Below are 9,821 nucleotides of genomic sequence, written 5' to 3' on the forward strand. Positions count from 1 at the left end.
CACCAGCCCTTCTGGCAGCACACCATGGAGTCTGGAGACCTTTTTCCCTGAATCCTTGCATAGAAACAGGCCATGGGGACAACATGGTTTCCACTGTTTTACAGGCTCCTGGCAGAAACCAAGGAAGTCGTGACTGCAGCACGGAGGCACAACTTACCGGTTTGGGTGAAGATTCAGCACCTGAGTAATTTGCATTGTGCCTTACAGCTTTGCTGGGTAGGATTTTCCATAGTTGGAGGGACCAGACCCAACCTCCACTGCATGCCATAGGTATACTTGAGAGTTCATGGAAAGCAGTAAGCTGGAGGAATGTACTTTATGGGGTGGCTGGATCATATGTTTATGGCCTGAAATAGGAGATCCCAACCCCAACCATTCTGTTGGTTTGTAACGGTGAGAGGCAGAATATGAAGATCATATAATTCATGCTGGGGAGAGGATATGAAGAGAGAATGTGGGCAAAACCTGGGACAACCCACAGAATCAACAGCTGTCTTGCCATTAATTATGGCTAATGGCCTAAAACCAGTAACAAACACCTTCAAATTTAATACATTCCACATTCAGCCTGTAGAAACTCCCTTTACAGAGGTGGCCCAGAAGAACTAAATGATTTAAAAACTAGATGCTAGAATTAAGCATTGCTAACAACATTGGCATAAACGCAGTAGAGGAGCGGGTGTGCTGGATCCCTGGCCACAATAATTTATCACCCAAAAGAAACTTCTGGCAATTGACAAAATTCATAAAATATTTTTTGTACCCTCTGCTCAGGAGAAGTGTGTGGTCAAGACAGTACCAGTACTGCTAGAAGGACTCTTCTGCTTTAGCATTGCTGTGGCAGAGCTGGCCAGGTGGCTGGAAAAGCAACACCTGTGCTGTGATTTCATGGGCGCATCCCAGCCTAGACACATGCATACTAATGCACTGCTCAGACGGCCTTTTCGGGAGGATAATTGCATGCACTGCCCTGAGTGCCAGGAATGGGCCACTTCAGGGAATGAGTCTGCTCCTCAAGATACAGCCACTTATTCTCTTCTCAGCACTGCAGAAGGGCAAATGTCCCTGGTTCAGGCCTTGGAAATAATGAGGTAAAATGGACTCGGCACCATTAAAACCTCCCTAAAGACAGGACTAGATATTAGAATATCTGATCGGAAAAAAACAATGGGCAAACACAGCCTGCCTTGACAGGACCCCTCCTCTCAAAGATCCATGCTAAAAGCTCCCTGGTTACAGAAGGAGAGCTGGGAATTAAACATGGAGTAGTCTGCAGAGATGCTAGAAAAAAACAAATAAGCCAAAATGCAGCTAAAGACACCAACCACAATGAAAAAGGAGGTTCTGCATGTGATTTGCAATGCTGCAGTCGGAGACCAGGGTTTTCCTTGTCTCCCAAGAAAAACAGGCAAACAGTAGAAGGACAACTTGCTGTTATACCCATTATAAAGGGGAAAGAAACTGGCAGACCTACGCTTAGGTGAGTGCGGACTGTCTTAAGATGAAAACCCAATCTGCTTTCTGCTGAAAGGAGTTCACTTTTAGTATATATTTACTTGCTACATTAATGAAGGTTGTGACTATCAGCCTTGCGGCCTGACCACACACCACAGAGATAGCCAGGTTCAGGGCCATTTCTTCTCCAAATGTTTTCTAAATTTGGCTGTTTAAAATAGGATTTATGTATATTTAAGCATCTAACAAAACACCCAGTTCAAAACATCAGAGTTCATCAATGGCCTCATTCACGTGCTTGAAATAAAGCATGTGCTGAAGGATGCTGCTGAATCAAGGCCTGCATTACCAGCTTTCCAGAAATGCTGAGCTCCTGGGCGCTGCTGGGTAAACAGTCGGCTTTTTATTTTGGAAGCCTAAATAGAGAACTGGTGCCCAACTTCAGATAATCAGAATTTTATCCTCTCTACAAAGACCTTGCAGAACACAAGTTATCACCGTGAAACCAATAGTTGCTTTTTATATTTTACCCTAACTTTACTGAATCTAGACTCAAAAGTTTCTCAGTATCTTCACCATTAATTAAAAAAAATATATTATGACCCTTTTATAAGGAAAAATATAGGGGAAGTAGCTCCCATGCCCTGGACACACTTATATTTAGCTTGGTTCACTTCCAAAGGCCATGATCCAACAAGATATTCAAACACCTGTATAACTTAAACACACTTTTAAGTACTGCCCTGAACTTTGGTGACAGTAGGGAAAAATAAATTCTGTTAAAACATCACTTTATTTCTTTCAGATTTGATTTTTTGAGACTCTTGAATGCAATGCATCGCTTAAAGTATTTCCTTCCTCATGTAGAATATTTTAATATTAAGCCAGATATTTTCATATTTCCACAAATTAAATGCACCATGGCTGAAGGTTTGACAGAAGCTTTAATTTGCACATAAAAAGGTAGAACGATTTCAGTTTTGACAGCATAAGCTTTTGATTTGTTAATAAAGGCAATTCTTTCTCAATTGTGAACATATTCCCCAAATAAGACAAAGCAGTTTGTAACAAAAAAAAAATCTTCCTGGCATGGAGAATAAACTTTTGATCCAAAGTTATTAAAGAAATTCAGATTTTATAAAAATAAAAGAATGAAACTTTTGCATTCAAGCTTTAGTAGTAACAGAACAAGAATCAGAGCAAGATACATGTTCCTGCCACATTCTCTGTAGCTATTGTTATTAACATAACCTACCTTCAATATATTTGGATGAAGTTCATTGCTAGAAAGTACCTGCAAAAAGTTGAAGTCATTCTGGGGGTTGGGCGTGAGAAAGCTGTGTGTCTGGAAATGGTTTTAGTGAAAACTAACACAGCTTTTCCTTGCAATGTTCTAATCAAAGTGCAATCTAAGAACACTAAGATTTCAGACTCTCGTGATGAAACCCAAGTGTCACAAAGTTTGTAAACCAAGATATAATCGAAGGAACCAGAGGCCATGCTTTCCTATTGACCTCTTCTGTGCCCATGTCAGTGTTCTCCTTTTCTCCTGAGAGACCACAGAGGAGGGGAGAGTGTGGAGCTACACAGTGGTTTGAGTAGAGGCAGCTTAAGCATGGAAAAAACCCCCAAACTTTGGATTTCTGATCTCAGATCAAACAAATTATTCAAAACTTTTCCCCATGTGACAGCCAAAAGCTGCAGCGTGGAAGCAAAGCTGAAAGTACCCAGGATCTGTTTCAGTACATAAAGGGGTAAAGAAGCACCTGCCCGCAGGCCTGCCAAGTTCTCAGCTTTTACAGGCTCAGCAAGTAATTTGCCCTGCCATCAAAAGTTGACTAAAGCTTCTCAAGGAGATGAGCGATGTGTCCAAACAGTTTGAGATACAAAATAGCCAGTGTTGTTATTACAAGTCCACCGCTTTTAACTCTGAGAGTAGACACTAATCCAGACCAGCAATACATGGGCTCCTGGATATCACTTGTGCGGGCACAGGCAAAGCAATGAGCAAACTACGTGAATACGCCTGATGTAAGATACAACGCATCTCCCACACATGACTAGAAAACTCTTCCTGGACATCTGCAGCCATGGCACGGAGCTGTTGGCTGTCCGTGTCACTGCAGAGAGCGGTTACTTACAGATGATTGGCAGCAGCATATCCTGCTATAATGCTAACTAAGCCCGTGACACAGCCTGCTATCAATATTTTACTCTATCGCTTGTGGCATTTTGCAGTGACACTAGATACAGTGCTCTGAGGCTTACTGGTTCACAGTCCTTCCATTTAATAACAAAAAGTCTCTTGATTTTTGTAAACTTCTAAGCTTTTGCTGGAGGAAGTCAAGCAGTTCATTACTGAAAAACGTTTTTGTTTTCCAAACAGTATCCCTTCATGCTTTTATTTGCTTGCATCTCACCACAGTTGCCTCCTAATCCAGTGTTGGTAAAACAAGGCTGAAGGTATTTTGATCATGTTTTCACACTTCTGATGTACAGTTGCCTTGTCTCCTTCCACTTTCCTTCTGACTACACTCTGCTTCACAAATGCAGCCATCTGGCACAACATCTCATTTTTTTGTATTGACACCTGAGTAATCATAGCCCTTTTTTCTCTTCCTCTTTTTTTTTTTTTTTATTTTTTTAAATAAAGCAAGTGTTTCTGGCTTCAGTGCATAGGCTTATAATAGGCAAGCCACATCCCATCAATGAAAAGTGGAAGAAGTGAGAGGTCACTGGTATTAATGCTAGAAAGCATTTAGGGTGAGATGAGAGGGAAAAAAAAAGCATCCAGCATTTTCAATGAGATTATCACAAGTCATCTCCAGCACTTTTTTTCCTTCACAATGGCTTACAGCCTTAGGAGTGGTTATTTTAAAACAGCCTTCTTCAGGTTTGCACAGTAAAGACGCTAGGCTCGATCGCCCTGGCAGAAAGACCTATGGGGCACCAGGGACAGACAGCACATGGGACATAGCAGTATCACACACCAGAGCAAATCCAGCTTGGTGTGGTAGGAGCAGCATTTAAGGACCACTCATTTCATCCTATTGTTGAAAAATGAAAATAATTTGTGTCACAGAGAGTTTAGTGGTGCAGCCACCTCTGGGAGTGGGAATAAACTCGGTAGTTTAATTCTCTGACTTTACAACAATCGGCTGTAATTCCACTAACTCCAATGGGTTCATGCTGGGAAGGCATTTCCCTTTCACAGGATTCAGTGCATTGGTCACAGTTCTTTAAGATCACAACTCACAATACTATTAAGTCAAGTATCAATCAAGCCCTGCCTTTTTTTTTTTTTTTTAATTGGGAAATGAAGTATTTCCATATATTGTGTGTATGAAAACATTGATGGCAAAGTTGTGGCCTCAGAAATTCAGAAGAGTCTTACCACACATTGCTGTAGGGCCAAAGTTGCATCCCAAGAGTTTTTTTCCTGGCCTTGTCTCAACAACATCTTTTGGACTTAGTCTCACTTGCTAACACTCACCTTTCCCATGCTAGAAATAAATTTGACAATGCTAACTCGATCTCAGCCTGGCTGCCATCTCCTCCACACATCCGATCCTACCCCTGAACTCTATCCCTCTTGAAATAAAAGATGGCCACCACCCCACGGACCAAGTGACCTGGAAACACTGCACAGAGATATATGAGCAATGGAGCAACTGTGCCAAAGGAAACTCACAAATCACATACTCTGGGCAATGGGACAACTGGGAGAAAGACAAAATAAAATGACTGCCTCTTTACCTTTCACAGACTCCCTCAGCCAACACCGCTACAGTCTGCTGCTGAAGCATATCTGCATCAGCTAAACCTGCTGTTTCTCTAACAAACCTCTTGCTGCAGTCCTTCAGAGCAGGAGGAACTGGGGCAGCCAAGGTTGGGATGGTGCTGTGAGCCAGGAGAACCATTTCCTCCCAGCTCAACAAATACTGAAGGACAGAGGAGCAGAAGCAGGCATGGGGGATAAGGGACAGATTTCAAGCGGCTTGCCCTGTATGCACCCACCTGGCCAGTCCCTTCAAGTAGTGCGGCATGTTCGGGTAGGAAACAATCACTGCAGCACCTGAAATAAAGACACAAACAGCTGATGCCCCATCATTCAAGTTGTCGCAAACCACAGATGTCAACAGTATGATTTTTGCTGTCAATGTCAATTTGGAAAGTGCATTGATAATGTGCCAGTACACTTCAATAATGTTTGATTCTGCAGACTGAACATGCACTGAAATCCTTGCTTTTTCCCCCCATTTGTTTTAAACAGACTTTTCCAATAGACTCTATCTCTAGGTGCGGGCTAGGCAAGCGCACTGGGCATCTGTGCCACATCAGCTCAGTGTCTCTTTGCTTTGGTGGGTTAGCAAAGAAGATTTTTTGATGCTACAAGCAGCTTCCTCCCTGTGTGAGTGGTCAGCAGGGGCCACAGCATTCTTTTTGGATGGATTTACATCTCATGGAGATGCCAAAAGGGAAGGAAGAAGTTTGACATCAAAAGCTCAGTCTAGGCCCCATCAGGACCTGAGTGCAGACTCAGAACCAAGCTAGGACATCCTGGACTTGGTTTTGTGAGAAATACCTGTTTTTCAAGATGCAGCCACCTGGAAGATGCCCTTCTTCACTTTCAACCTGAAAAGAGAGATGGAGCAGTTAATGGGGGAAGAGAAAGTCCATGAAAATTACAAGCTCTATGAAAAGTTTCTTTGCAAATAACAATTTAACACTAAGAAGTTAGGTTAAAATGGTTTCAAAGCCTAAAATTAGTTACATTTTCAACTAACAGCATATGCTTTCATTGTCTGTGATCTAAAATATAATCCCAGGAGGCTGTGAGAAGCATGCAAATTACAGAAAGCTAATTTGCTCCAACAGCGACACCTCCCATGTAGTTGGGAGGTCTATTAGACCTAGTGTACTCTCCATTATTTGCATATTAATAGCACCTGCTGAAATACTTTGGGATTTACTTTTCCTGCCAGCAGAGGGACAAAACAAACAAAAATTTTATATAAAATTCCTTTCATACAGATTTGATGAACAATAAACTTTTTAGACAGTGCTAAGAATGCCAAATTAGTGAGACGCAATGGGGTAGGACTGCAGATGCCATCTGTGATTTTCAGAGAAACTGGACTACAAGTTTGTGTCAAAAAAAAAAATTTTTTTTTAAAATCCCAAACCAAAAAAACCCCAAACAACAAAAAAAGCCCTCTCTGGAAAGTCCTGGGTAATTTGAAATCACTCACTTGGCACAAGTCTGAAGAATGGAAAAGTTTAACTAAAGAAATCCAGACACTGCAGCAAGAAAAAAAGAAAAACACGACAAAAAAACCCTACACATCCACAACCACTGAAAGCAGAACCCCCCAAAGTGGACCTTGATTAAAAATCTACAAAACCTCAAGCTTTGATATTAGCCAGGCCTGCGAGGCCTAGTCTCCTGCACATAAAACAAAAAATAAATTAAAACCAGCTACAGCCTGAGATTTACTTAACAAGCCCACTTCCAATCTCTGCTTATGACCACTGCTTCCCCTTCTGGCCTCTTAACTATAAAAAAAGCCCCTTGTATATTCCTATAGCTCATCTTCTTCAGGGCAAGGGTGAAAGCAGCTTCCTTTCCACAGTAGCAAATGGAAAAACCTCACTGTTCAGTGCAAAGCTGAGCCAGACCCCGCAGGCTGGATGTATAACACGTGCCTCTCTCTGCAGAGCGGATTTGGGAAGCTGACCAGGGAGGCTGGGGCATTCCCCAGTACCTCTTTTTCCAAACAGGCAATTGGTATTCCTAAAGAAGCACCAGCCATGTACTCATATTCCCTTCAAGAGTTACAAGTGGCCTATATTTCTCCTCGCTTTTTAAACCCACTGCTTTAATTCTGATTATGCACCCTCTTTTAAATAGGCACTGAAAGGCCCACTAGAGTTATTTACTGCTGGTGTGCTGAATTACTGTAGCATTTTAAGTACCTTCATATTCCCAAACGAAGAAAGCAATTGACTTTAAGTTAAAATGACTAAATTGTTCTCCACATATTGAAAAAGTAGTGAAAGAGCATTTCATGTAGGACAATGAAGCACGGAAAAGTGATGTTTTGAGCAGCCTGGCCAGTGCTCTGCTGGGAGGGTGAATCAAGAGTCTGTCCTGAGCAAGGGCAGCCTTCAGCCGCCGTCCTGGCAAAACCCTGTGGCCACCTTCCCATGCAGCAGCAGAGCCCCCGACTCCGTCCCTTTGCGTTGTGTGACTCCTGTGTGAGGGGCGTGGAGGGAAGAAGGGACTGTTATTGGGAAATACATTATTACTGGCCTCTTCTCTCTTCACCACAGACAGAGCTCAATATGTCTTTCGGCTCTGCACAGCCACAAATGAGACCTATGAAAAACTTGCTCAATGTCAATTACAATTACCAAAGGAGGCAATCAGACATTACAGCAATGGGGACCCCTGAAATGCTACAGGCAGGCAACTCCCTCTATGGCTGTCAACAAATGCTAATTCTCATTAATGTGTATGTAACTCTTAAATGCTGCAGCAGTACTAGCTATTAGTATTAGCTGGTAGCTAAATAGTAGAAGTAGTAGAACTAGTTAAAGTTGCAGAACGGCAAGTGGATGCAGATCTGAGGACTCAGCTCTGAGCTTACGATCACTGTTGGTGATAATTTTCAGCATATTTTTGCATAGTCAAGAACCTCTAAATAACTGAAAGGGAAAGGGGTTACCAGAATCGTTCCTGGGAGGCTTCAATGGTTCCAGGCATTGAGAAGTAAAGCTCTCTCTTTAAGATACTAGCTCAACACTGTTAAGAACTGAGTGTTGCTATCATTTAGATAGATTCAGTGCCCTATAAAAATGGGTTTGCATCCCATTTCTAGAAGAAGAGGGCAGGATCCATCTCCTCTAACTTTTCTATGTCCGGCAATCAGTTACCTGCTGTGGCTGGGCTGGTCACGGATGCCGCACTTCAGGGGCGGCAAGAGCAGGCACAGCACCTCAGCAGGGGAAGTGTCTCCACCAACACAGCCCAAGAAGCGGGACTTGGTAATCCACAGTGTCTGCCTCAGCACAGCCTCTCCTGCTGGCACGTTGTGTTTCAGAGAGGCAAAGGCATGAAGAAGCGTTCAGAGGGACCTGTCCTCTTACAGTTGGGAACAGACCCTGCCCTGGGGTATAGCATGGCAGGGAGATATGTACTGTTACTGCCTGCCATGCACATGGCTAAAAACTTCCCGTGCTGCCACATAGCACTGCCTCAGTCTTTCTGTAAGACATTCTTCCAATCACAGAAAGCCATGTATTTGTAATGACAGCAATAAAAATAATAATAAAAAAACCCACCCTGAAAAGCAAAACCCAGGCCATTACCTATTATAACAAATTGAATTGGATGTTTCTTACCTGAAATTTCATGAGCAATTAGCAAACAGAATTATCCACAAATGCATGTATGCCCTATTATCCTTGTAGTGATAGCAGCAGCCACAACGTTACAAGCTTGCAGTTTGCTATCCAGCAGCTCTAGCAGCCTCCAAACCACAGCTTTTTCTTCTTTCTTTTTTTTAACATGAAGTTCATGGCAGCCAGTGTTTTACCACCTGCACACTGGAGGAGAAAAAAAGGAAAGGGGAGAGGATCAATATATACAGTATGTTTATATTCAGCAAGAGCGCGTTGCAGAGTGGGGAGCTGTGATGTGTTTGCATTGTCTGTGAAAGGATCCTTAGTGGCACCGCAGCTGGAAAAATAATGGAAGACCAGGGGACTGTCTTCAGTGACAAACTTCCATCTGGTAAGTTACAATTATATCACAGGAAATGATACCTTAGACCGCAACTAATTTGTGAATCCCAGGAAAGGAAGATCACTGATTCTTCATCAGGGCTGCAGAACCTGATCTATAAAAATTTGGGCCTCAGCAGGAGGTTGTGTGCAAATGTGATTTGCATCTCAATTCTTAGTCCACCACAACCTTTAAATCTTCCTGCAGCACTATCACAATGGAAATTATTGTTCTCAGTGTGCTCAAAATACATATTAAAAAATAAAATTCCTGGTACAATGGAAGTCAGCTGTTAATGGGAAAGAATGTGGCATTTATGCTCAAATTGTTTCACAAAACACCAGTACATCAGAGTCTTTCATGATTTTATGGGGGATTGAGTCCCCTGACACCATCTTCAGGGACTTCATGTGGTGCTTGTCACTATCATTCCACTTGCACAAACACCACAGCCCTTTCAATTTTTATCTGCCAAGAACCCGGAATATGTTACATTATTTAGTTTTTGTAAGAAGCTTTTCTGTAGGAAGAATTCACCACAAATAAAAGCCATTTCCCTGAAAAAATGAGCTTGTGAGTG

General features: G+C 42.4%; 1 long non-coding RNA gene across 1 annotated transcript; it reads right to left on the reverse strand.

The window, feature by feature from the left end:
- Nucleotides 1-5,360: 5,360 nt before the first annotated feature.
- On the reverse strand, nucleotides 5,361-9,056 carry LOC138685871 (uncharacterized). The gene is made up of 3 exons (XR_011325253.1): nucleotides 8,860-9,056; nucleotides 6,041-6,090; nucleotides 5,361-5,530 (listed from the first exon to the last, which is right to left on the reverse strand). It is a non-coding gene; the product is annotated as an uncharacterized lncRNA (long non-coding RNA).
- Nucleotides 9,057-9,821: the final 765 nt, after the last annotated feature.

The sequence above is a fragment of the Haliaeetus albicilla genome, chromosome 7, assembly GCF_947461875.1.
Source record: "Haliaeetus albicilla chromosome 7, bHalAlb1.1, whole genome shotgun sequence".
Classification (NCBI taxonomy): Eukaryota; Metazoa; Chordata; class Aves; order Accipitriformes; family Accipitridae; genus Haliaeetus; species Haliaeetus albicilla.